Genomic DNA, 27,102 nt, shown 5'->3' with positions numbered 1-27,102 from the left:
TGAGCATAGGTGTGATGTTTTGGACGAGGGATTACGGATATAGGCCTGTAGATATGAAATAATGTAGTACGGCTTATATTGTACTGTTTATGCTTTTGATCTGTACGAACATGACATCCCAAGTCTTTTAATGAAATACATTTCTATGGAAATGCTTTTGATAAATCTTTATCATATATTTATTTTGGGACAAATTCCGCAACACTTTCATTTAAAATGTAACTCTGATTTTTAAACAAAGCATAAACAAACCGGTCTTTTTTGGCCGTGATTTTGGGGATGTCACAGATGTTTCTCAATTCTCGATCAAGCTGAATGATTTTCGAGGCTTTGTTATCTCGAAAAACTTTTTCAAGATTTTCCCAGATTTCAAAAGTTGTTGTTTGCTTCTTGAAGATCATATTGAGAAGAGGGATAGAGAGAGTGGCATATAGCCATGATTTTACGATAGCGTCCTTGTGAACCCATGCATCCTTCGCCGACATTGATTCTTTTGTTGCTTTGTCTTTTTCTTTTTCTTTTTCAGTCGTTATTTGAGCAGAGGACTTGAGATGATCATCAACACCATACCCGATACAGTGAATTTCGAATAGTTCTCGCCAAATATCGTAATTCATTTGATCCAAATCTAGAACGAATGGGACTGCATGTTTGATATTAATTGTAGAGGAGGTTTTGTCTGTGATTGACATGATGAGGGGGAGAAGAAAGAAAAGTCAAGAGGAAAGGTTGAAAGAAAGATCAGATATGTAAAGATGATGAGAAGAGAGACGTCGGCTAGGGTTTATGGCAATCAGACTTTATTATGCTCTGATACCGTGTAATGTTTCGTATTTTCCCCTCAAAACCTTTCATTCTATATAGCCAATGTATATAGACACGTACAACACAAAACAGAAAACATGCCAAACATGAAATGGACCGAATCTGTACATACAAAGCATATGGATCATAAAACATACGCTAACACAAAGGACTTCAAAGTACTTTTCAAATTTATGTTAGAAGATCAATAGATATAACAAGAATTATGTGTATGTATTTTCTAATATGTGTAATTTCGACTCTATAGCATGTTACAACACAAAATCTGATTTAGAATAATCTAATAAATTACAATTTCTATTTTAGTCAAAATCCATGACTTAAAACACAAAATACTTTGTTATTGTTCCGGGTTCCTCGTAAAAATATAATAAAAAAATAAAATAAACCGCAAAACTGACGTCTCTCTCTCTTTCTCTCTCTCTCTCTCTCTCTTATATATATATATATATATATATATATATATATATATATATATATATATATATATATATATATATATTATGCATTTTTTCGTCCATAAATACCAATTGTTAGAACAAGAGACAAACCCACACTTGATTTAAGGAGATTTTTTTTTTCTAACGGTGAGCAAGTGTATTTTAACTTTCTAGAAACATTTATATGTGTTGTGTTCCTAATTACAATAGTAAACAAATTATTTTTAATAACTCCTAAATTTTTTTAAAAATAAAGCAAATGAACTAACAATAAACGAAAAAATTAACCAACATAAAACAAATAACCTTTATTCCTTTAAATAAAAATAAAATAAGGTAACTAATTAAATTAAGCATAAAAAAAGCTTTTTTAAAAACAAAATCTAATAAAGCAATGGTAACCCACTACTAGAATCAATTGAATTAGCCCAAAGAGCTCGGTAATACAAACCCACTACAAAATACAAATACATAACTGTCATTTTTTTGTTGTTTTGGTACATGGGAATGGAGGGAGCAAAAGATCAAAGAAAGGATGCAGATTGCAGGGTCTCTTAAAATCGGTGAATTTTACCAACCGTGTTGAAAAGATCAAAGAAAGGATGCAGATTGCAGGGTCTCCCTGATCCCTTAAAGCATCCGCCCCCGTTTGGTTTTATTAGTTGCTCTCTGCAAATTTAGGTTTCAAGCTTTATTAAACCTAAAACCTGAAATACTTGGTTAAAATCAAGATTGATTGTTAAAATCAAGATTGATTAAGTGATGGTTAAGGTAGTCATTTAATAAAAATATTATTTGGTCTGAACTGGATTAAGTTTGAATGATTTTTGAGTTTTTGCTGAGTTAATAGAACTCGCCTAGATGAAGGGGTCCATGTTTGATAGTTTTTGTTGGGGAAAAGTGATGTCTGAGAAAGTGTTATATGAGAAAGTTTTCTGTCTGGAAAAGAAACCACGTTGTTTGATTGTACATCTAATTGACCGTGTTGAATGATGAAAAATGACAAGATTACCCTGTTGTTTTATACTGTAATGGATGAAGTTGCTGAATAATTATAAAAACATACAAATTGTCATAGAAAATCAAAATTACATAATAATTATTTAAATTCCAAATAGAATGTCAATTAAGTTCTTTTTAGTTTTCTTTTTTTCAAGTTAATGTTACGCCGTTATTCTTTCTAAAAATTTAAATATTTTCTAAACTCAATGTGTAATTATTGACTCTGTTTATGTACGATAGTGGAGGAATGTACGAATTTTTTTTTCAAAATGTATTAGAATGATGGTAGTGTTGTCAAAATAATAATAATAATAATAATAAGAATTATTCCAATAAAAATGAATTAAAAAATTAACTAAAAGAAATTAATAATCTAATAAAGTAATATTTATTAATATATAAATATTATATATTTATAAATAATATTTTTTTAATATATAATAATCCATTATAAAGAAATAAAAAAAAGAATTATTTAAAAGAAATTAATAATCCAATAAAATAATGTTAATAAATACATAAATATTATATATTAAAAATAATATTTATTAATATATAATAATTCAATAAAAAAATAAATTTAAGAAACTATTTAAAAGAAATTAATAATACAAAAAAGAAAGAGACAGAGTTTAGGGCACAATTGTTTTTCCAGCCTATTCAGTCAGAAATATATGGTTTTGAAGCTTTCTGGGAAAGACATATCTTATCGGGAAAAACCTATTTTTTGTACATATCAAATGGTTTTTGCGGTCCATTCAGCCTGAAAAATCTGTTTGGACCTAAAAAGATGTCTAATAAACGGGGCCTAAGTTCGACTAACTCGTCGAGTACTTAGCTTGACTTGCCTGAGTTCTACTACATTGATTGTATCGATTACTCGAGATGGAGTTAATGTTATTTATAAAAAAATGTTACATTTTAATTGATTATTTTCAACTAAAAACCAATATTTAAATGCACCTTGTATGTTTGTTAGGACATTGCATTAATTCATTAAAACATTTATACTAAATATTTTATCTAAAAATGAAATTTGAGAACAGTTGATTGACAAGTTGATTTTTGTTTTTATGTAAATGATATCTTATTTGATTCTAGATTTATAAAATGATTCATTTATACATTATAAAGTTAATAAAATCTTATACTGAAAATTGAATATACAATTGTACTTTTCTTCTTTAATGTGCCTTTAATCAATTATATTTTATTTTTAATTCGAAGTTTTTTTTTGCACATAGACAACAAACAATACAATAAAAATAAATAAATAAATAAATAAGTCTCAGCATTGACCATCGGCTAAAAGATTTGACCAATATCACAATAAATGACAAATATTTTTATTTTATTAAATGGAAACTCAAAAGTTACGTGGCCTCCAAGGCTCCAACGGTCAAAAAAACCATGAGCGTTCCTCACTCCCCCGTAACGCTCGCCTTCATCTCCGGCAAGAACTTCACCAGTTCACCGGCTCAAACGAAAACATCCTCTGCCTGGACATCACAGTGACGTTCAGTTTCTTCTCCCACGTCGAGAATTTCACAAACAACATCTGGATTACGTGCTTGAAATTTGAATGGCCAACTGTTTTCCCGTATCATCGCCTGTGTCAAACGAAACAGCCCAGAGTTTTTAGAGGTAATTTTTTCCTGTTATTTTAGTTAATTTTTAGTGTGATACAATCGATAGTCGAATACAGATCATCATGGCCGGTGTAGGGCAGGGGCAAGATGAGCAGTGGAACTTCGGCGTTTCAAACTCCTGATCTCGTCGCGAGGGTCGTGATTCCGATTCCAGATACCATCGTTCTCGGTTCGATCGAGGTAACAATATCATAGTATTTTGTATCTCTAGCAGTTTCGTTATCAGTGTCGTCTAAATACAAAAACTAGATGCTTCGATTGATCTTCTTTACTGTTAGATACTGTATCAAATTTAACCTTTCATGAATATGATCTCTGTCGATTTGATTATTATTACCAATTCTTTCCTCTTAGGCTATGAGACGTATTTCTAATGGTTTTTGGTTGAATCAATTTTAATTTTGTGGTGAATCGTAATGTTATTCCGATGATTAATTTGTTGGTTTGGGGTTAAGTAATTTTTGGATGTTTCCCTAATCAGTAAGTAAATTTGGATTGCTGCAAATTTTAGGTCAATAGTGCTTGTCTTGGATCACTTCATGTACAGGTAAAGGTTTGAGGCTTAAACGTAACCAATCTTACATCCAAAATTACAATGTAACTCATTTTCTTTCCAAGTGATGAGGTACGGAGTACCCAAAATGCTTTGAATGATACAATATCTTGTCATCACAGTTTCCTAGCATTAGCAAACCATTTTGTTTTTCTTTTGTAAATTTGTGATTTTGCTGCCTTTTGATGCAGTCATAGATTTTGCCTTTGCTTGATGTCGAATTGTTTCAAATGAGGGTAACAGCCAAAAATAAGTAAAACCTGATAAATGCAATAAATGAACTCATTAAAGAAAATCTCAAGCTTTAATGAATCCAAGAAACAGCAAAGGGTAAAACCCATAATTTTTAGAAAATTTAAAGGCTTTTATAGCATTTGCCCCATGAGAAAAGTAGATTTCTGAAACTTATGCCCTTTTCACTTTGAGTATAAGTCGTAAGTCGTAACTTCATCCTTATGTGATTTGAAGATAAGTTTGTTGATCTAAACAACTTATCATTTAGACTTTCACATGAGAAAAACATAATTCTAAAACTTATCGTCATTAAAAAAAAAAAAAAAAAAAAAAAAAAAAAAAAAAAAAAAAAAAAAATTCAATTTATATAATGTAATTCGTTACACGTTAGGGCCCAAGGGCCCTGCAGATCATGAACTAAATACCCACTGTTGTTGAAATAGTTTATGGGAATGGTCTGTTTATTTCGTGGTTTTAGTATATTTGCTAGATAGCCATTTGCGTCACGCTAATTCCCACAATTTTCTTTTTGTGATTTAGGAAAATCTTCACAAAGTTTACTCAAAAAACAAGAGTCACACAGAGTGGGAAGCAGAGAGGAAGGAAGTCGACGGCCATGGCAGTATCAAGCGATTACATTCTTGTTGCTATGGAAACAACAGGTAAGTTCTTCCTAATCTCTTACTTCGTTATGGCAGTAATTGGAACTATCTATTAAATACCAGTGTAACAGCCCAGAATTTCAGGTATTGCTTTAAAACTATTTTTGGGAGCATTTTAGGAAGGGACTCTGCGAGTTGGAGCCAGACTCGCCGAGTAGGACCGCAGACTTGGTCGCGGGTTCGCGACTGGACTCGACGAGTCCAGATATGGACTCGGCGAGTCGACGCTGTTCAGCAGAAACCCTAGCCGTTTGGTTTTTGATCGTAGATAACGCCTCTTAGGCCGTCATTGTCCGTCTTTTGGCCGATTGAGAAGAACCCTAATCGTTGTGGACGTCTAGAGCAGGAGAGAAAACTATTGGAACTTGGAGGAACTTGTTAGGCAAGAGGAAGAAGAGTTTGGCCAAAGGAATATCAAGGAGGATCGAGTCCTGAGGCTTGGGGACACAGAGAGTGCGTTTTCAGGTAATACTCGGACCATTTCTGTTATTTTGATGTGTATACGAATCTAGGGTTTATGAAACCCATTTAGTGATTAGATGGGTTATTATGTTATTACCCAGACGTTTATACCCCAGTAATAAGATGTTTAGAAGTCCAGAAAGTCCCATGATTGTATATCTTGGGACCATACGTATTTCAGGAAGCAGTTGCTCGTCTGCATGGCATGGACTCGCCGAGTTGTTCTTCAGACTCGGCGAGTAGCTTGAAGATTCACTGGGACTCGCCGAGTTGTTCTTCAGACTCGGCGAGTGGAGTCGGGGTGGCCCCGCGATTCTTCCACGCGGATCTCGTCGAGTCAAGGGGGATACTCGACGAGTAGAAAGGGAACAACAGGGAAAGTTGGGGAGGACGTCTAGACTCGTCGAGTCGCCTTTGCACTCGACGAGTCCGGTCAAGTTGACCGTTGACCAGAGTTGACCTGCATGTAATTTCTTAGGGTCAGTTGTCTTGGATGATAAGAGTATTAATAAGGGTATATGGTATTATAGGGAGTCTGCGGATCGGCGGATCGAGTGCGAGTGGTTTCAAGAGTTGATAGTCTTCATTACCACGAGGTGAGTCTTCCCACTATACTACACCCGGAAGGGTTTGACTGTGAGACCGGAAGGTCGAATATGATATGTGTTATTTATGCTATAAATAGAAAGCTAGTTGCTATGCATGATAGGTATGTTTATACGGGCCGGAAGGCAATATGTTATGTGATAGAAAGGTCAGGTATGATGTATGATATATGTGCTATGTGTGCTAGATTAAACGTATTATGTGTCGTATATGTTATGGGCCGGAAGGCAATATGTTACGGGCCGGAAGGCAATATGTTACGGGCCGGAAGGCAATATGTTATGGGCCGGAAGGCGATTACGTTACGGGCCGGAAGGCAATGTATTGTGGACCGGAAGGTCAGGGCCTGGAAAGGCGTATATGTGTAAGTCGTATACTGGGGAACTCACTAAGCATTTATGCTTACAAGTTGTTATGTATGTGTTTCAGGTGCTAGCGAGGACCGTGGGAAGGCGCCGGCATGATGCATACACACTGCTGCTATTTGAGATCTTGGGGATTTTATATATGTATTTGATATGAAACACGGAATAAATGTTATTGGTTGAGTAAAATCACTTTATTTTAAATGAAAATTTTGTTTGAAAATTTGCGTTGTTACAATTGGTATCAGAGCCTTGGTTTGAGGGATTCGGGTGTACCTTCGGGTGTAACTGAACTCAAACCGAGGATTTGAGGAAAAATCTTTTAAAAATAATAAAGACATAAATTTTTATAAATGGTAAAGTGGTAAACAAGAACGGAGCAGTGTGTACGATCAGCCAGCGCCCGAACGGTAAAGATCCCCAGAATACCTTACAATGTTATGTTATGCACTGAATTATGAATTGTTATGCATGCTAGAAGACTAGGTATACATGATAGGACTAGAATGGCCTGTTTTGTGATGCCTTAGTCTAGGGAGATTACTTATATGAGATATTCGGTAGCGTGCAAGTAGATAGTGCATACTAGAAGTAGAGTACTCATTATTCGGGGTTTGGGGAGGAAGATTTGGGACGAATACTGATACGGTGTGGTCGGTAGTATTGGGCCCGTACTACCGAAGGCACCGGGTCGGTGGAAGACCCAAGTAAGAATCCCTGGATATCGGAGACTGAGTAGGGTTGCGTTATCGAGTACAATAGTACTTGACGGAGTCTCTGATAATTTTATGTTGTATTTCAGAGACATCATGGTTATCACACGTCATGGGGCGAGTTCGAGCACCGTGAGTGACGAGGATATTCGTCAGATGATCCAGGAGGAGGTAGCTGCAGCGATCCGGGCCGAGATCCCGGAGATGTTTGGGTCTATTAAGACCACATTGATGGAGACGTTCGAGGAGCGGTACGCCGCACTGACTGATGCTGCAGCCGCTGCCGCTACCGCAGCTGTGGCCGCTGCCAGGCCGCAGGGGGGCGATTCGTTGTTGTTCCGGGAATTCAGCAATACGAAACCCCCTGAGTTCGATGGGACGCAGGACCCGATTGCTGCGATGAGGTGGATCGCCGACATTGAGGGATGCTTCTACACTTGCTCATGCCCGGAGCATCTGAGGGTACGGTTCGCCTTGAACCAGCTCCGTCTGGGAGCGAAGGATTGGTGGAAGTTCGTGACGGCGAACTTCACTCTGGCGGAGATTACAGCGGTGACATGGGAGAGGTTTACTGAGATGTTCAGGGACGAGTATGTTCCCCCAGTGGAGAGGGAACGGTTGATTCAGGAGTTCTTGACCCTTAAGCAGGGTACTGATTCCGTTGCGGTGGTCACACGGAAGTTTCACGAGAGGGCGATGTTCTGCCCAGAGCTGGTGTCTTCGGAGCAGTCACGGATGAGCCGGTATTTAGGCGTTCTGAGGAGGGATATCCGGGAGTTTGTGTCAAACTCCACCTATCGTACTTTCACTGAGCTTCAGGCGAACGCCAGGAAGCGCGAGATCGAGTTGGAGACCCAGGCCAGGGAGGAGGCCGAGTCTCGGCAGGTGGATCGGCGGCCGGCTCAGTCTCATCCAGCAGCCAAGCGGATCAAGTCCGCTGATTCGAGGATGGGAGGTCCGAAGGGCCGCACTTGCGGAAAGTGCGGCAAGAGTCATGAGGGGGCGTGTCGAGCTGGTGGTTGTTACAAGTGTGGTAAGGAGGGACACATTGCCAGGGATTGCCCTAAGGGGTTTATGGTTTGCTTTCACTGCAACCAGACAGGGCATCGGAAGGCTGAGTGCCCGCAGCTTCGTCAGGGATCTACACCGACTACCAGGACTACTGAGACCCGACCGGCGAAGGTCGAGGCCCCGAGGGCTCGCGGGAGAGCCTTTCAGCTGACTGCGGAGGAGGTCCGCGCTGCGCCCGATGTTGTGGCAGGTATGCTGTAATTCACGTGTTTACTTTAAAGTCGAAATGTTATGCTTATGTTAATGTATGTGTAGGTACTTTTCTTGTGAACTCTATGCCTGCTCTAGTGTTATTTGATTCGGGTGCGAGTAGATCCTTTGTATCTTTAGCTTTTAGTCAGCATATCAGCATTAGTCGTGAGCCGTTAAGTCGGCCTCTGAGCGTTTCTATAGCGGCCGAGAGGGTGGTTTGTGCCACGGAGGTTCTTCAGGGATGCGTACTAGAGATTTTCGGGGTTGCGTTTCCGATTGACCTAATTCCTATTGCGATGGGGGATGTCTGTGTCATCGTGGGCATGGACTGGTTGAGCTGATTCAGCGCTGTCATTGACTGTGAGCGCCAGCTGGTGACTATACGAGACCCTAGTAGGGGAGTTCTTACGGTATACGGCGAGGGTACCCGTTCAGGATCAGCTTTTTGTTCGGCCGCTAGGGCGAGACAATGCCTACAGCAGGGATGTAAAGGTTTTGTGGCGTATGTGATGGATACGCGGGAGACTTCCGAGAGACCGAGGACAGTGGAGGAGGTTCCAGTGGTGCGTGAGTTTCCAGATGTTTTTCCCGAGGAGTTGCCGGGAGTACCTCCTGCGAGGCAAGTGGAGTTTGGTATCGATCTGATTTCGGGGGCTGCGCCTATTGCGAAGGTGCCTTATCGTCTTGCACCTCCAGAGATGAAAGAGTTGTCCTCGCAACTCCAAGAGTTGCTGGGGAAGGGATTTATTCGGCCGAGTAGCTCGCCGTGGGGAGCACCGATTCTGTTCGTCAAGAAGAAGGATGGTTCACACCGGATGTGTATCGATTACCGGGAGTTGAACAAGGTGACGGTCAAGAACCGCTATCCGTTACCGAGGATCGATGATCTATTCGATCAGTTGCAAGGGGCATCTTGGTTTTCCAAGATCGATTTGAGATCAGGGTACCATCAGGTAAGAGTACGGGATGAGGACGTTCAGAAGACAGCATTCAGGACGCGGTATGGGCATTATGAGTTTGTGGTGATGCCTTTCGGGCTCACCAATGCCCCGGCAGTGTTCATGGACCTCATGAACAGCGTATGCAGGCCGATGCTGGATCGGTCTGTGATTGTATTTATCGACGACATCCTAGTGTATTCGCGAACTAGAGAGCAGCATGAGGGACATTTGAGAGAGGTCCTTGAGGTACTGAGGTCGGAGAAGCTATATGCAAAATTCTCCAAATGTGACTTCTGGTTGCGGGAGGTCCAATTTCTTGGACATGTTGTTAATCAGTCAGGGATATTGGTCGATCCGGCCAAGGTGGAAGCAGTGATGAGTTGGGAAGCACCGAAGTCACCTTCCGAGATCAGGAGTTTCCTTGGGTTGGCGGGGTACTATCGGAGGTTTATTAGGGACTTCTCCAAGATCACAATACCGCTCACCAGATTGACCCGGAAGGGTGTTACATTCTCATGGGGACCCGAACAACAGACTTCCTTCGAGACACTACGCCAGAGACTGTGCGAAGCCCCGGTATTAGCCCTCCCGGAAGGGATGGAAGATTTTGTTGTATATTGCGACGCATCGATTTCGGGACTGGGTGCAGTGTTGATGCAGAGGGGCCATGTGATAGCTTATGCATCGAGGCAATTAAAGCCTCACGAGGCGAGATATCCCACGCATGACTTGGAGTTGGGGGCAGTAGTGTTCGCTCTCAAGATTTGGCGTCACTACCTGTATGGGGTTCGTTGTACTATATACACAGACCATAAGAGTTTGAAGTATTTGATGGATCAACCCAACCTAAATATGCGTCAGAGGAGATGGTTGGACGTGGTTAAGGATTATGACTGTGAGATCCTATACCACCCAGGCAAGGCTAATGTGGTAGCCGATGCATTGAGTCGTAGGGCGGAGAGCACTCCGTTGCGAGATGTATGCCTGATACTGACGGTGATGACTCCGGTATTGGATGCTATTCGTGGGGCGCAGGCCGAGGTTGTGAGATCCGAGATGCAGAAGAAAGAGCGGGTCGTTGGGTTAATTTCAGAGTTCGTTAAGGATGGACGAGGACTTCTGACGTTTCAAGGTCGGATTTGGGTACCATTCGTGGGCGGTATGCGTACTACCTTGATGGAGGAGGCTCATAGATCGAAATTCTCGATCCATCCCGGTGCTACGAAGATGTATTTGGAATTGAGGAAGGAATATTGGTGGCCTTGTATGAAGAGAGACGTCGCATGGTTCGTTGAGAGGTGTTTGACCTGCCGTAGGGTTAAGGCCGAGCACCAGAGACCGCATGGTAAGTTGCAGCCCTTGGAGATTCCCGAGTGGAAGTGGGAACAGATTACTATGGATTTCATCACCAAATTGCCGAGAACTGCCAGGGGAGTCGATGCAATTTGGGTGATTGTGGATAGGTTGACGAAGAGTGCACACTTCCTTGCCATTAGCGAGAGTTCATCAGCGGAGAAGTTGGCAGAGTTATACGTGAGAGAGGTAATATCTCGGCATGGAGTGCCGATCTCGATTGTTTCAGACCGTGATGTACGTTTCACTTCCAGGTTCTGGAAGAAATTCCATGAGGAGCTGGGTACTAAACTACATTTTAGTACCGCATACCATCCCCAGACAGACGGTCAGAGCGAGCGGACGACTCAGACATTGGAAGACATGCTTAGAGCGTGTGTGTTAGACTTCGGGGGTAGCTGGGATGCGCATTTACCCTTGGCTGAGTTTTCCTACAACAACAGCCATCATTCGAGCATTGGTATGCCACCTTTTGAGTTGTTGTATGGTAGGAGGTGTCGGACTCCCATTTGCTGGGGAGAGGTGGGACAGAGAGTGATGGGCAGTACAGAGATCGTACTCCAAACGACAGAGCAGATTCAGCAGGTTAGGCAGAGGTTATTGACCGCCCAGAGCCGACAGAAGAGTTATGCGGACAGACGCCGGTCCGAGCTTGAATTCCAGGTTGGCGACTTCGTTCTCCTGAAGGTCTCTCCTTGGAAAGGAGTGATCCGGTTCAGAAAGAGGGGCAAGTTGGGACCCCGGTTCATAGGTCCATTTCGGGTAATTGCAAGAGTAGGTCGGGTAGCTTATCGGCTAGAGTTGCCAGCAGAGTTGGGACAGATTCACAATACCTTTCACGTATCACAGTTGAGGAAGTGTATAGCCGATGAATCGACAGTGGTTCCGTTAGAGGATATTCAGGTGGATGCGAGTCTGAATTACGCCGAGAGACCAGTAGCTATCAGGGATCGGAAGATCAAGGTTCTGCGAAACAAGGAGGTACCTCTGGTGTTGGTTTAGTGGCAACACCGGAAGGGATCGGAGATGACTTGGGAGCCGGAACGTGAGATGCGGGAGCAGCATCCGGAGTTATTCGCAGAGTGAGACTTCGAGGGCGAAGTCTAGTTCTAGTGGGGGAGAGTTGTAACAGCCCAGAATTTCAGGTATTGCTTTAAAACTATTTTTGGGAGCATTTTAGGAAGGGACTCGGCGAGTTGGAGCCAGACTCGCCGAGTAGGACCGCAGACTTGGTCGCGGGTTCGCGACTGGACTCGACGAGTCCAGATATGGACTCGGCGAGTCGACGCTGTTAAGCAGAAACCCTAGCCGTTTGGTTTTGGATCGTATGTAACGCCTCTTAGGCCGTCATTGTCCGTCTTTTGGCCGATTAAGAAGAACCCTAATCGTTGTGGACGTCTAGAGCAGGAGAGAAAACTATTGGAACTTGGAGGAACTTGTTAGGCAAGAGGAAGAAGAGTTTGGCCAAAGGAATATCAAGGAGGATCGAGTCCTGAGGCTTGGGGACACAGAGAGTGCGTTTTCAGGTAATACTCGGACCATTTCTGTTATTTTGATGTGTATACGAATCTAGGGTTTATGAAACCCATTTAGTGATTAGATGGGTTATTATGTTATTACCCAGACGTTTATACCCCAGTAATAAGATGTTTAGAAGTCCAGAAAGTCCCATGATTGTATATCTCGGGACCATACGTATTTCAGGAAGCAGTTGCTCGTCTGCATGGCATGGACTCGCCGAGTTGTTCTTCAGACTCGGCGAGTAGCTTGAAGATTCACTGGGACTCGCCGAGTTGTTCTTCAGACTCGGCGAGTGGAGTCGGGGTGGCCCCGCGATTCTTCCACGCGGATCTCGTCGAGTCAAGGGTGATACTCGACAAGTAGAAAAGGAACAACAGGGAAAGTTGGGGAGGACGTCTAGACTCGTCGAGTCGCCTTTGCACTCGACGAGTCCGGTCAAGTTGACCGTTGACCAGAGTTGACCTGCATGTAATTTCTTAGGGTCAGTTGTCTTGGATGATAAGAGTATTAATAAGGGTATATGGTATTATAGGGAGTCTGCGGATCGGCGGATCGAGTGCGAGTGGTTTCAAGAGTTGATAGTCTTCATTACCACGAGGTGAGTCTTCCCACTATACTACACCCGGAAGGGTTTGACTGTGAGACCGGAAGGTCGAATATGATATGTGTTATTTATGCTATAAATAGAAAGCTAGTTGCTATGCATGATAGGTATGTTTATACGGGCCGGAAGGCGATATGTTATGTGATAGAAAGGTCAGGTATGATGTATGATATATGTGCTATGTGTGCTAGATTAAATGTATTATGTGTCGTATATGTTATGGGCCGGAAGGCAATATGTTACGGGCCGGAAGGCAATATGTTACGGGCCGGAAGGCAATATGTTACGGGCCGGAAGGCAATATGTTATGGGCCGGAAGGCGATTACGTTACGGGCCGGAAGGCAATGTATTGTGGACCGGAAGGTCAGGGCCTGGAAAGGCGTATATGTGTAAGTCATATACTGGGGAACTCACTAAGCATTTATGCTTACAAGTTGTTATGTATGTGTTTCAGGTACTAGCGAGGACCGTGGGAAGGCGCCGGCATGATGCATACACACTGCTGCTATTTGAGATCTTGGGGATTTTATATATGTATTTGATATGAAACACGGAATAAATGTTATTGGTTGAGTAAAATCACTTTATTTTAAATGAAAATTTTGTTTGAAAATTTGCGTTGTTACAACCAGCCTTTATATCTTGCAATGATTTTTTGAAAAGGTTTGATTATTTAATGTTTCCCCACAATATTCTTGATGGGATTCCAGAATTTAGGGTTTAGGAAGGAAGTTCCTGTTAGGGATTTAATGCAAAAAAAATATCTAATATCTTTATTTCAATACATATTTTGTTTAATTGATTTCATTTATCGTGCCAAATTCTGGTAATTTGAATTTTGAAGTTCTTGATACATCATTTAAATTAGAGATTTACCTTTTTGATGCGCCATTTATTTCTTGGAATATTTAATTTGTTTGTTAGCAGATTAGGATTCGGTGATTTTGTTAAATTGATTTTAGGGATAATGGAAAGAATCTTAACATCTATTTCTTTCAATTTAATGGATTTGTTTAAAACTCATTTGGGCCCTTTTTGAGAACACTTTAATCTTCATTTTATTTTACAATTTTACTGAGCTTGGTTCATTGCAAGAGTTTTCGGTTGATTTAATTTTGCACCTTCTTGACGACTTTATGGAATACTTTTTTTTTCGAGTTTAGTTTGGAAATTCAAAAGAACATTGGCATCTACGGGAAGGTGCTGAAATGACTTTAGAACTTCTTAAGATTTTTTTTTTTTGAATATTAAAGTTGTTGATTTTTATCAAGTTTTGTTATTTTTATTAACATTTTCATTTTAACGAGTTCGAACTTCTTAGTCATTAGTTGGTTTGTTAGCCCCAGGCTTCAATGCTTTTTTTTTATGTTTTTTATTTTGATTAATATTTTCATTTTAACAAGTCTAAACTCGTTAGTCATTAGTTTGTTCTTTTGGTTGCTAAAATATAAGAGGGTGGGGGTAATAAGTTCCAGAATTAAGCTTAATAAGCTAGAAAATGATGATTCTAACCGTTAAGACTTTGTTTTGTTATAATTATGTATTTTTTAATGATACTGAGCTTTTTTTGTTTTAATATTTGGTTTACATTCTCAATGCTTTATAGCTTTTTTTCATTATGATTAAACATGTTGATTTTTACCATGTTTTCCTATTTTTGTTAAAATTTTCATTTTAAAAAGTCTAAACTTATTAGTCATCACTTTGTTTTTTTGGTTGCGAAAAATACAAGAAGGCGAGGGTAATCAGATTCAGAATTGAGCTTAACAAACAAAAACATGATGACTATAACGGCTTAGACTTTGTTTTCTTTATTTGCTAGTTAGTTTTTTATAATTTTGAATTTTTTTGTTTTTTGATTATGAGATTTTTTTAATATTTGGTTTGTTAGCTCCAGGCTTATTTTATTGTTTTTCGAATTTGAGATTTTTTTAATGTTTTGTTTGTTAACCCAAGGCTTATATGTTTTTTTTTTTTTTTTTTTTTTATTTTTTTATTTTAAGTATTAATATTTTGATTAATATTTTCATTTTAACAAGTCTAAATCCATTAGTCATTAGTTCGTTCTTTTGGTTGCGAATATAAAAGAGAGTGGGGGTAATAAGTTCGAGAATTGAGCTTAACAACCAAGAACATGATGATTCTAACGGTTAAAATTTTGTTTCATATAATTATGTATTCTTTTTATGACTCTCAGCTTTTTTTTGTTTTAATATTTGGTTTACATGCCCAAGGCTTTATTGCTTTTTTTTTCATGTTGATTTTTACCATATTTTCCTATTTTTGTTAGAAATTTCATTTTAAAGAGTCTAAACCTATTAGTCATCACTTTGTTTTTTGGTTGTGAAATACAAGAGGGCGAGGGTAATCAGATTTGAATCATTGAGCTTAAAAAACAAAAATATGATGACTATAACAGCTAAGACTTTGTTTTCTTTATTTTGTAGTTAGTTTTTTTTATAATTTTAAATTCTTTTGTTTTTCAATATTGAGATTCTTTTAATATTTGGTTTGTTAGCCCAAGGCTTAAATGTTTTTTTTTAAGTATTATTATTTTGATTAATATTTTCATTTTAACAAGTCTAAACCCATTAGTCATTAGTTTGTTCTTTTGGTTGCTAAAATATAATAGGGTGGGGGTAATAAGTTCCAGAATTGAGCTTAACAAGCAAGAACATGATGATTCTAACGGTTAAGACTTTGTTTCTTATGATTATGTATTCTTTTAATGATTATGAGCTTTTTTGTTTTAATATTTGGTTTACATGCCCAACGCTTTATACCTTTTTTTCATTTTGATTAAACATGTTGATTTTTACAAAGTTTTTCTATTTTTGTAAGAATTTTCATTTTAAAGAGTCTAAACCTGGTAGTCATCACTTTGCTTTTTTGGTTGCGAAAATACAAGAGGGCGAGGGTAATCAGATTCAGGATTGAGCTTAACAAACAAAAACATGATGACTATAATGGCTAAGACTTTGTTTTCTTTATTTTTTAGTTAGTTTTTTATGATTTTAAATTCTTTTGCTTTTCGATTTTGAGATTTTTTTAATGTTTGGTTTGTTAACCCTAGGCTTAAATGTTTTTTTTTGTATGTATTATTATTTTGATTAATATTTTCATTTTAACAAGTCTAAACCCGTTAGTCATTAGTTTGTTCTTTTAGTTGCTAAAATATAAGAAAGTGGGGTAATAATTTCCAAAATTGAGCTTAACAAGCAAGAACATGATGATTCTAACGGTTAAGACTTCGTTTCATATTATTGTGTATTATTTTAATGATTTTGAGCTTTTTTTGTTTTAATATTTGGTATACATGCCCAACGCTTTATAGCTTTTTTCATTTTGATCAATCTTGTTGATTTTTACAATGTTTTCCTATTTTTGTTAGAATTTTCATTTTAAAGAGTCTAAACCTGTTAGTCATCACTTTGTTTAATTGGTTGGGAAAACTACAAGATGGCGAGGGTAATCAGTTTCAGAATTGAGCTTAACAAACAAAAACATGATGACTACAACGGCGAAGACTTTGTTTTCTTTATTTTATAAATAGTTTTTTATAATTTTGAATTTTTCTGTTTTTCGATTTTGAGATTCTTCAATATTTGGTTAGTTAGCCCTAGGCTTCAATGCAATTTTTTTTGTAAGTTTTATTATTTTGATTAATATTTTCATTTTAATAAGTCTAAACCCGTTAGTCATTAGATTGTTCTTTTGGTTTCTAAAATATAAGACGGTGGGGGTAATAAGTTCCAGAATTGAGCTTAACTAGCAAGAACATGATGACTCTAAGGGTTAAGATTTTGTTTCTTATAATTATGTATAAAAATATTGATTGTGTTCTTTTTTTTTAATATTTGGTTTACATGCCAAATGCTTTATTGCTTTTTTTCATTTTGATTAAACATGTTGATTTTTACCATGTTTTCCTATTTTTGTTAGTTTTTTCATTTTAAAGAGTCTAAACCTGTTGGTCATCGCTTTGTTTTTTTGGTTGCGAAAATACAAGAGGGCGAAGGTAATCAGATTCAGAATCGAGCTTAACAAACAAAAACATGATGATTACAACGGCTAAGACTTTGTTTTCTTTATTTTGTAGTTAGTCTTTTATAATTTTAAATTTTTATGTTTTTCGATTTTGAGATTTTTTTAATATTTGGTTTGTTAGCCCAAGGCTTAAATGCTTTTTTTAAAGTTTTATTATTTTGATTAATATTTACATTTTAACAAGTCTAAACCCGTTTGTCATTAGTTTGTTCTTTTGGTTGCCAAAATATAAGAGAGCGGGGGTAATCAGTTCCAGAATTGAGATTAACAAACAAGAACATGATGATTCTAACGGTTAAGACTTTGTTTCTTATAATTATTTATTCTTATCTTGATTCTGAGCTTTTTGTGTTTTAATATTTGGTTTGCATGACCGACGCTTTATAGCTTTTTTTCATTTTGATTAAACATGTTGATTTTTACCATGTTTTCCAATTTTTGTTAGAATTTTCATTTTCAAGAGTCTAAACCTGTTAGTCATCACTTTGTTTTTTTACTTGCGAAAATACAAGAGGGCGACGAGGGTAACCAGATTCAAAATTGAGCTTAAGAAACAAAAACATGATGACCAGAACATCTAAGGCTTTGTTTTCTTTATTTTGTAGTTAGTTTCTTATAATTTTGAAATATTTTGCTTTTCCATTTTGAGATTTTTTTATTATTTGGTTTTTTAACCCCAGGCTTAAATGTTTTTTAACATGTCTAAACTCGTTAGTCATTAGTTTGTTCTTTTGGTTGCTAAAATATAATAGGGTGGGGGTAATAAGTTCCAGAATTGAGCTTAACAAGCAAGAACATGATGATTCTAACGGTTAAGACTTTGTTTTGTTATAATTATGTATTATTTTAATGATTCTGAGCTTTTTTTGTTTTAATATTTGGTTTACCTACCCAACGCTTTATACCTTTTTTTCATTTTGATTAAACATGCTGATTTTTACCATGTTTTCCTATTTTTGTTAGAATTTTCATTTTAAAGAGTCTAAACCTGTTAGTCATCACTTTGTTTTTTTGGTTGCGAAAAATACAAGAGGGCGAGGGTAATCAAATTCTGAACTGAGTTTAACAAACAAAAACATGATGACTATAACGGCTAAGACTTTGTTTTCTTTATTTTGTAGTTGGTCTTTTATAATTTTAAAATCTTTTGTTTTTCGATTTTTCGATTTTTGTTTTTTTTAAGTATTATTATTTTGATTAATATTTTCATTTTAACAAGTCTAAACACGTTAATCATTAGTTAGTTCTTTTGGTTGCTAAATGATAAGAGGGTGGGGGTAATAAATTCTAGAATTGAGCTTAACAAACAAGAACATGATGATTCTAACGCTTTATAGCTTTTTTTCATTTTGATTAAACATGTTGATTTTTACCATGTTTTCCTATTTTTGTTAGTTTTTTCATTTTAAAGAGTCTAAACCTGTTAGTCATCGCTTTTTTTTTTTATCGCGAAAATACAAGAGGCGAAGGTAATCAGATTCAAAATTGAGCTTAACAAACAAAAACATGATGACTATAACGGCGAAGATTTTGTTTTTTCTTTATTTTGTAAATAGTTTTTTATAATTTTTAATTTTCGGTTTTTCGATTTTGAGATTCTTTAATATTTGGTTAGTTAGCCCTAGGCTTCAATGCATTTTTTTTTGTAAGTTTTATTATTTTGATTAATATTTTCATTTTAATAAGTATAAACCCGTTAGTCATTAGTTTGTTTTTTTGGTTTCTAAAATATAAGACGGTGAGGGTAATAAGTTCAAGAATTGAGCTTAACTAGCAAGAACATGATGACTTTAAGGGTTAAGATTTCGTTTCTTATAATTATTTATAAAAATATTGATTCTAAGCCTTTTTTTTTTAATATTTGGTTTACATGCCAAATGCTTTATAGCTTTTTTTCATTTTGATTAAACATGTTGATTTTTACCATGTTTTCCTATTTTTGTTAGTTTTTTTCATTTTAAAGAGTCTAAACCTGTTAGTCATCGCTTTTTTTTTATTGCGAAAATACAAGAGGCGAAGGTAATCAGATTCAGAATCAAGCTTAACAAACAAAAACATGATGATTATAACGGCTATGACTTTGTTTTCTTTATTTTGTAGTTAGTCTTTTATAATTTATAATTTTTATGTTTTTCGATTTTGAGATTTTTTTAATATTTGGTTTGTTAGCCCAAGGCTTAAATGTTTTTTTTTTAAGTTTTATTATTTTGATTAATATTTACATTTTAACAAGTCTAAACCCGTTTGTCATTAGTTTATTCTTTTGGTTGCCAAAATATAAGAGGCCGGGGGTAATAATTTCCAGAATTGAGCTTAACAAACAAGAACATGATGATTCTAACGGTTAAGACTTTGTATCTTATAATTATTTTTTCTTATATTGATTCTGAGCTTTTTGTGTTTTAATATTTGGTTTGCATGACCGACGCTTTATAGCTTTTTTTCATTTTGATTAAACATGTTGATTTTTACCATGTTTTCCAATTTTTGTTAGAATTTTCATTTTCAAGAGTCTAAACCTGTTAGTCATCACTTTGTTTTTTTACTTGTGAAAATACAAGAGGGCGACGAGGGTAACCAGATTCAAAATTGAGCTTAAGAAACAAAAACATGATGACCATAACATCTAAGGCTTTGTTTTCTTTATTTTGTAGTTAGTTTCTTATAATTTTGAAATATTTTGCTTTTCCATTTTGAGATTTTTTTATTATTTGGTTTTTTAACCCCAGGCTTAAATGTTTTTTAACATGTCTAAACTCGTTAGTCATTAGTTTGTTCTTTTGGTTGCTAAAATATAATAGGGTGGGGGTAATAAGTTCCAGAATTGAGCTTAACAAGCAAGAACATGATGATTCTAACGGTTAAGACTTTGTTTTGTTATAATTATGTATTATTTTAATGTTTCTGAGCTTTTTTTTGTTTTAATATTTGGTTTACCTACCCAATGCTTTATACCTTTTTTTCATTTTGATTAAACATGTTGATTTTTACCATGTTTTCCTATTTTTGTTAGAATTTTCATTTTAAAGAGTCTAAACTTGTTAGTCATCACTTTGTTTTTTTGGTTGCGAAAAATATAAGAGGGCGAGGGTAATCAGATTCTGAACTGAGCTTAACAAACAAAAACATGATGACTATAACGGCTAAGACTTTGTTTTTTTTATTTTGTAGTTGATCTTTTATAATTTTAAAATCTTTTGTTTTTCGATTTTTCGATTTTTGTTTTTTTTTAAGTATTATTATTTTGATTAATATTTTCATTTTAACAAGTCTAAACATGTTAATCATTAGTTTGTTCTTTTGGTTGCTAAAATATAAGAGGGTGGGGGTAATAAGTTCTAAAATTGAACTTAACAAACAAGAACATGATGATTCTAACGCTTTATAGCTTTTTTTTATTTTGATTAAACATGTTGATTTTTACCATGTTTTTCTATTTTTGTTAGAAAATAAACAACAGAATATACAGTTGAATACCAACACTGCAACAACCGATGAAATAAAAGAACTGACAATTCAAACATCAACCCCCGAAACTCCTAAGGTCCCATGACTATCGTCTGGTAACTGCCAAGCTAGGGGTATAGCGTCAAACTAGGGTTAGGATTTCAAGGGAGGATGTTGAACGGGTGGAGGCTAAGAATGGAATGAGTTTGGGAAAGTTAAGGAGCTTAAATAGGGCTCAAACCATGAAAATGGGGTTTGGGTTTTGATCGTGTACTCCCAGTGTACCAATGATGCCTAGTACGCCCAACGTACGCGTCTAATCCAACATCGTCCTAACTTCAAACAATCATAACTTCTTCATTCCAACTCTGTTTTCAACGTTCTTTATATCCATGAAAAGGTGTTGAAGAACCCCACAATATTATCTAGATATCTTTAACTAACAACTTCTCGTAAAAAAATCCATATTTCATGTAAGAACCCGATCTATGACTTTTCCCTTTCTACCCTTTGGCCCAAAACACAAATCAAGGGTAAAATATCTTAACTATCATTACCTCCTTCCACAAGGACTAAACTTTGCCTCCTTGAGGCCCAAAGCCTTACACAATCGACTTCCGACCCATGATTCAGAAATGGCAGGAAACAGGATGTTACGATTCTCCCCCACTTAAATTAGATTTCGTCCTCGAGATCAGCTTTCGCTTCCGCTTCACGATGGAACCCCTAAACGAAAACCCACAAATTTGATAAGATCTAAACCTCATCTTGCCAATCGTCGTCATGCTAATCCTGAACATAAGTTCAACATAGCAATGAGAACCAACTTGTCACATACCAAACTAGGCCACGCTCCTACTCGGCTTCGAGAACCCTCCTTAGCTATCTACTGAAAACATTCAGGCTTACCCCGGATCTACTAATCGAAAACAGCACTCGGGCTTACCCAAGATCCACTAACCGATGACAACACTCGGGCTTACCCCTTGATCTACTAACCGATGAAAACACTCGGTCTTACCCCCGATCCACTAACCGATGACAACAATTGATCCCAACAAGACTTAACTGACCATACCAGGTCTTCGGGTTGTGATCAGACCTCCAAGCCCCAATCAAACAAGAACACACAAGGAAGTCGTCATCACATCCCTCAACCTGGGCTCCTAACATCCTAGAATCTAAAGCACAAGCATATCCTATAAATGCTATCACAACTAAAATTAATACGACTCGAAGGGAAATCCAACAGTTGACAATGATCTTGATGCGAAACTAAAAGATTCAACAGTTATGCGGAAGTCTTGAGCTTGGAGAAATTCGATTGAGAACTAAACATTCGCAAAAGGTCTTCTTGCTGTGAGATTCCACTCTCCCTCACTTGAAATATGCTAGAATCTAAAAAATTCACAATCCTTTGATACCCAGACCCACTTGAACTCTACTATTTGATCCTAACCACTGATATCCACATATACTGGAGAATCTGAACCCACACAACATTCACAAATTCCAACACGCATACAATCGAGGACAAAGATACTTAATCCATTCATAATAAGAATTTAATTAGAATAGAGCTAATCAGGCAATTCTATTCGATTGATCGTCCAAGGTTACAACTAAACTTCGAAACATAAACAGAATATACAGATGAATACCAACACTGCAACAACCGATGAAATAGAAAAACTGACAACTCAAACATCAACCCCCGAAACTCCTAAGGTCCCATGACTATCGTCGGGTAACTGCCAAGCTAGGGGTATAGGGTCCAGCACTTTACTAAAAACGAGAAAGGGACAATGAGCTCTGATGTGGCAATCCTGGCCGCAATGGAAACAAACCCACACACTCCACCTGCAATCTCTACCAAAATGACACTCCTCGCCACACCTGTGACATGGAAAAGATCTGCACCTCCCTTTAGTTGATCCCGAACTTCGGACGGCAGACTTTAACCGCTTTGCTGTAGGCTGGGACTAAATCGAAGCCTGACGTTCCTCCCTCGTCTAGATCTCTATCTCAATCTCTCACATCCTCGCAACATCTTGAAGCTCAATGAGGGTATTGTATCACTGGGTAGACATAAACTGTCGAATATCCGTCTTGAGCATGCTCAACTATCAAGTCATCTGAGCCTGCTCTGAAGTAGTAAACTCATGACAAACCAAATCCCTCTAAGTGAACATCTTAGTGATCTCCATCACCGAATCGGTCGTCTGTCTCAGATCCAGGTACTCCTGTCGCTCCCACTTCACAAGAGGAATATACTCCGCTCAAAACATATCCAGAAACTGCTCCCAGGTCATTGTGGCTTAATCAGCCTATGTAAATCCCTGGATCACAAACTCCCACCAATCCTTCGCTCCCCAGCAAAGAAGATTCAATGCAAACTTCACCTCTTGCCCCCAGGACATGAACACGTGAAGAAACATCCCTCTATGTCATAAATACACCTTGAAACCATGATCGGGTCCCTGTTGCTTCTGAACTATGGAGGCTTCATATAACTGAACTCTCGGTATTGCATCACCTCGATTCTCTGAGATCTTGTAATGGTGACTGATGTGGTTGTGGAAGCACCTATCTGCGTGATGGCGGCATAGCGTCAGTCAAACTTATCGATCAACACGGTCTTGACCGACCCAAACAACTCTGGAATTGCCTCCATGAATGCCTCGACCACTTTGGCAGCAAGGATACCAATGATCTCCTCCTCACCCAGACCATCTCTCCTAGTGCCACCAGTTCTTTTGATCTTAAACCTTCAAAAGCCACCATATTTAAAAATATACCAAAGAAAGATCAGACATGAAAACACGGTGCTCAACACCCCATGCCACACTCCTATTAGTTCCTTAGTAACCTCAAGATTCCTCTTGAACCTTATACAGATCCTGTGATTTCAGTAGTATGAGCCCATACTACCTTCCACACCTATCTATAATCAATTCAGAATTCATCCCAAGGTCCTAAGTTACTGCACCAGACCACTCCTAGGTGTGCTAACACCCACTTCTTTTATGAGCCCACAACTAACTTCCTAGACACTCTTCTTAGGATTATCCTCTTTCCCGCACCACCATTTGCTTTTGTGCATGCTTGTTGTACTCAATATGAGATCAGTCGAATAATCGACTCTACCCTAAGTTCACAACCAAACAAGGAAGATGAAGTAAGGCTAAGTCGACCATTCTAAGGCTATTCAATCCCGATCATATACAACTAATAAGGATACATGTAACAATCAAAAAATCAAGTAACATACAACAAGCAATTCCTTATATCATAAAGCAATAACAAACTCAGACAAATCTATCCAACAGTTTCTAAAAGAACCTCATCCACTAGCATGCTTTTCTAACAATCCATATACCAGCAAAATCAAAACTCAGCAAACATAACAAGTATGGGTATTTTAAGAACCACTTTCCTATTCGGGCTCTGGCTGACTGTACACACTGCATCTTCCTGTAAATCCAAAGGTAACTCAAGGTCCATGTTCCTGATCCCAAGCCAATAATCAAAAAAGAACATGACAAGAGACCGAGCCTATGTTCCTAACCCAACCTTTTATTATAAATTATTTTTTTTAAATGTTTTGTGAAAACTCTCGGATCCTAGTTTGAGACTAGATTCACACAAGTGTTCCTCCAATTCGCTCAAATCAGAACTTTGAGAACAACTTGTAACGTCCCATTTTTACAACCATTTTTTTTTCATTTTATTAAAGTAAAGCTTCCCAATTATACATCCATTATGAAGAAAATCTTTTATTCCTAATACATTTATTGAAAATCAGAGTAATATTAAAGATCAGAATCTTCATTGTTGTTGATGAATATGTACAGTCACGCCTTCGCCTTCTCATAAAGACCGATGATACCTAAAAGTAAACACATAGATTAGTTTTTATATAACTTAACGAATTTTACAAAGTTCAAAGCCGAGGGGTGAAAATCACATTTTACAAAGTCGAGATGTGATAACTGTAGGACAATCAGATTATGTTTACTATGGGGTAAACATGAAAGTTTAAAAAATAAAGGGGGTGAAAGTGACATATGTATACCTTTCGAAGGGACATTTTAAAAAGTAGAAATTAGAAAATGAATAAAAGAAAATGATATTTTAAAAGTTTCAATTAAGAAGACAAAAACATATTTTAAAAAGTAGAATGATTGAAAATGTTATTTTCAGGCCCGGATCAAACGGTGGGCAACCCGGGCGGTCGTTCAGGGTATATATATATATATATATATATATATATATATATATATATATATATATATATATATATATATATATTGAATATGTGGCTGTTAGGTATATACTCTTAGGTATAGAACCCAACAAAGTGGCCTCATTTTCATTCTAAATGTAATTAATTGCTTTACTTTTTATTTCTTCTTCCGATGATGGTTAACCTCTTTCCTTTTAAATAGCTGATTAATAATTTATGAACTTTTCTTCCTTTGTTTAAGGGCCCTTAATTCCTCCCTTCCGTATCTTCATCTAATTTTAAATTGATTATGTTTGACTGCCTACTTTTAATTACTCTTATTATATCGTCGCTCAAATTCATTTTCTTCTTTATTGCTGATAAGTCTTCTTAAATTATCAATGTTAAGTGGGTGATTTGGTTGTTGACTTTTTGCTCATTAAGAAAATGAGACTTCATATTTCAGAAAACAAGCTTCTGTAGTTCCACTAGAAATCTCATGTTGATTCATATTCCTCAATAACAAGTTTTCTCCAAATAACCGTCCATATGTAATTAGGAAATGAAACTTTAAATCAATATATGAATCAACAATAGAACCTTTGAATGATTTTAGGTTATGGCCTCACACAGGAACATACATTAGTTTCTTCGAAAATGACGATGATTGGATAAATTAGGATGATGATCGGATAAATTAGGATTATATACTTGAGTGTGAAACTGTGTATTTTATAATGGGAATTGCGTTTTTAGTTCCTTGCAATATTATTGACAATTATATAATTAAATAAAAAAAGTTACTTTCTATTAATAAGGAATTCCAAACGTTTGAAGAAAACACGACATAGTAGGGAAATTGAATTTATATGATTTGGTTTTAGATAAAACTACGTAGTTTTGGTCGTTCCACACCTAATATTAGGTATACAACAGCCACATATTCCTTAAGCCCTATATATATATATATATATATATATATATATATATATATATATATATATATATATATATAATAGAGAGAGAGAGAGAGAGAGAAAATCAACTTATCTAAAAATGGTAGGAAAAATATTTTTTTTTAAATTAGTTGTTTTTGTAATGTTGTGCTCATATATTTCTTTTTTAATATTAATAATGAATTTTATAACGATTTATCTATTTTCATTTTAGGGGCTCATTTTCTCTTTTTGCCCTGGATCCATTAGGATTGATTATTTTCTAATGGTCAAGGGTGAAACTGAAAAATATAGGAGGATACTAAGAGGGGTGAAGCAAAGGTGGTGATAACTTCCTTGGTACTTAGAATATATATATATATATATATATATATATATATATATATATATATATATATATATATATATATATATATATATATATATTCTCGGTGGATGAGTTTAATGAGGAAAATTGTTAAAATTATCCTTTTTAATCCCTTATAAATCTTTCATTTTTTTCCCTAAAAGAACTTCAAAAACACGTTTATCTCTCCTAATTATTTGATTTCTTTTCATAGTTTAAAAAAATGCTTGGGTTTTCTTTGCATATTGGATTGTGCCCAGCCGCCCCAGTGCTCTTGCCTTCTTATTTAAGAGTTAAGGCCCAAAATGATGCTGTTAAAATAAGAGATAAGACCCAAAATGATGATTTTTCTTAGTGGTAAAATTGTCATGATTTAAACAAAAATATTTATACTTGGATATTTATTAAAAATTTAAAATATTCATTCCATACACATTAGAGGTGCACACAAAAACCGGATCCTCGAAATGAGACCGATCCGATCCGAAAACCGGTTTCGGTCAAACCGGTTTTGCCCAAACCGGATAGGATTAAACCGGTGACCGGATTCAAACCGCTTTGACTTTTCGGACACGAAATCGGATTTACCCCCGGATCACAAACCGGATTCTATAAAAACCGGTTCCTAAACCGTCGAAAAATATGGTAAAACCTAAAAAAATCCGGATCAAACCGGTTTCAAATCGGATTCGAATTGTTGACCAAATTCGGATCATATTTTGACCGGATCCGGATCGGATTTGGCCGGAACGGGTTGTTTACCGGATCGGATCGGATCCTAGGTTTGTGCATCTATATTCTCTAGTATTACACATATCAAGGATAATCACTAAAATCAAGAATGAAACAAAATATAAAAAACAGAATGAATATCTTTTTAGGGGTAT

General features: G+C 36.8%; 1 long non-coding RNA gene across 1 annotated transcript; it reads left to right on the top strand.

Annotated features, from left to right (window-relative positions):
* The first annotated feature begins 3,688 nt into the window (after positions 1-3,688).
* LOC145071290 (uncharacterized) lies at positions 3,689-26,209 on the top strand. The gene is made up of 4 exons (XR_013690360.1): positions 3,689-3,911; positions 3,973-4,096; positions 5,260-5,365; positions 26,084-26,209. It is a non-coding gene; the product is annotated as an uncharacterized LOC145071290 (long non-coding RNA).
* Positions 26,210-27,102: the final 893 nt, after the last annotated feature.

Source organism: Lactuca serriola, chromosome 8 (genome assembly GCF_051521515.1).
Source record: "Lactuca serriola cultivar US96UC23 chromosome 8, Lser_US96UC23_V15, whole genome shotgun sequence".
NCBI lineage: Eukaryota > Viridiplantae > Streptophyta > Magnoliopsida > Asterales > Asteraceae > Lactuca > Lactuca serriola.
The sequence above is the reverse complement of the archived record's forward strand: the minus strand, read 5'-3'. Positions and strand labels throughout refer to the sequence as shown.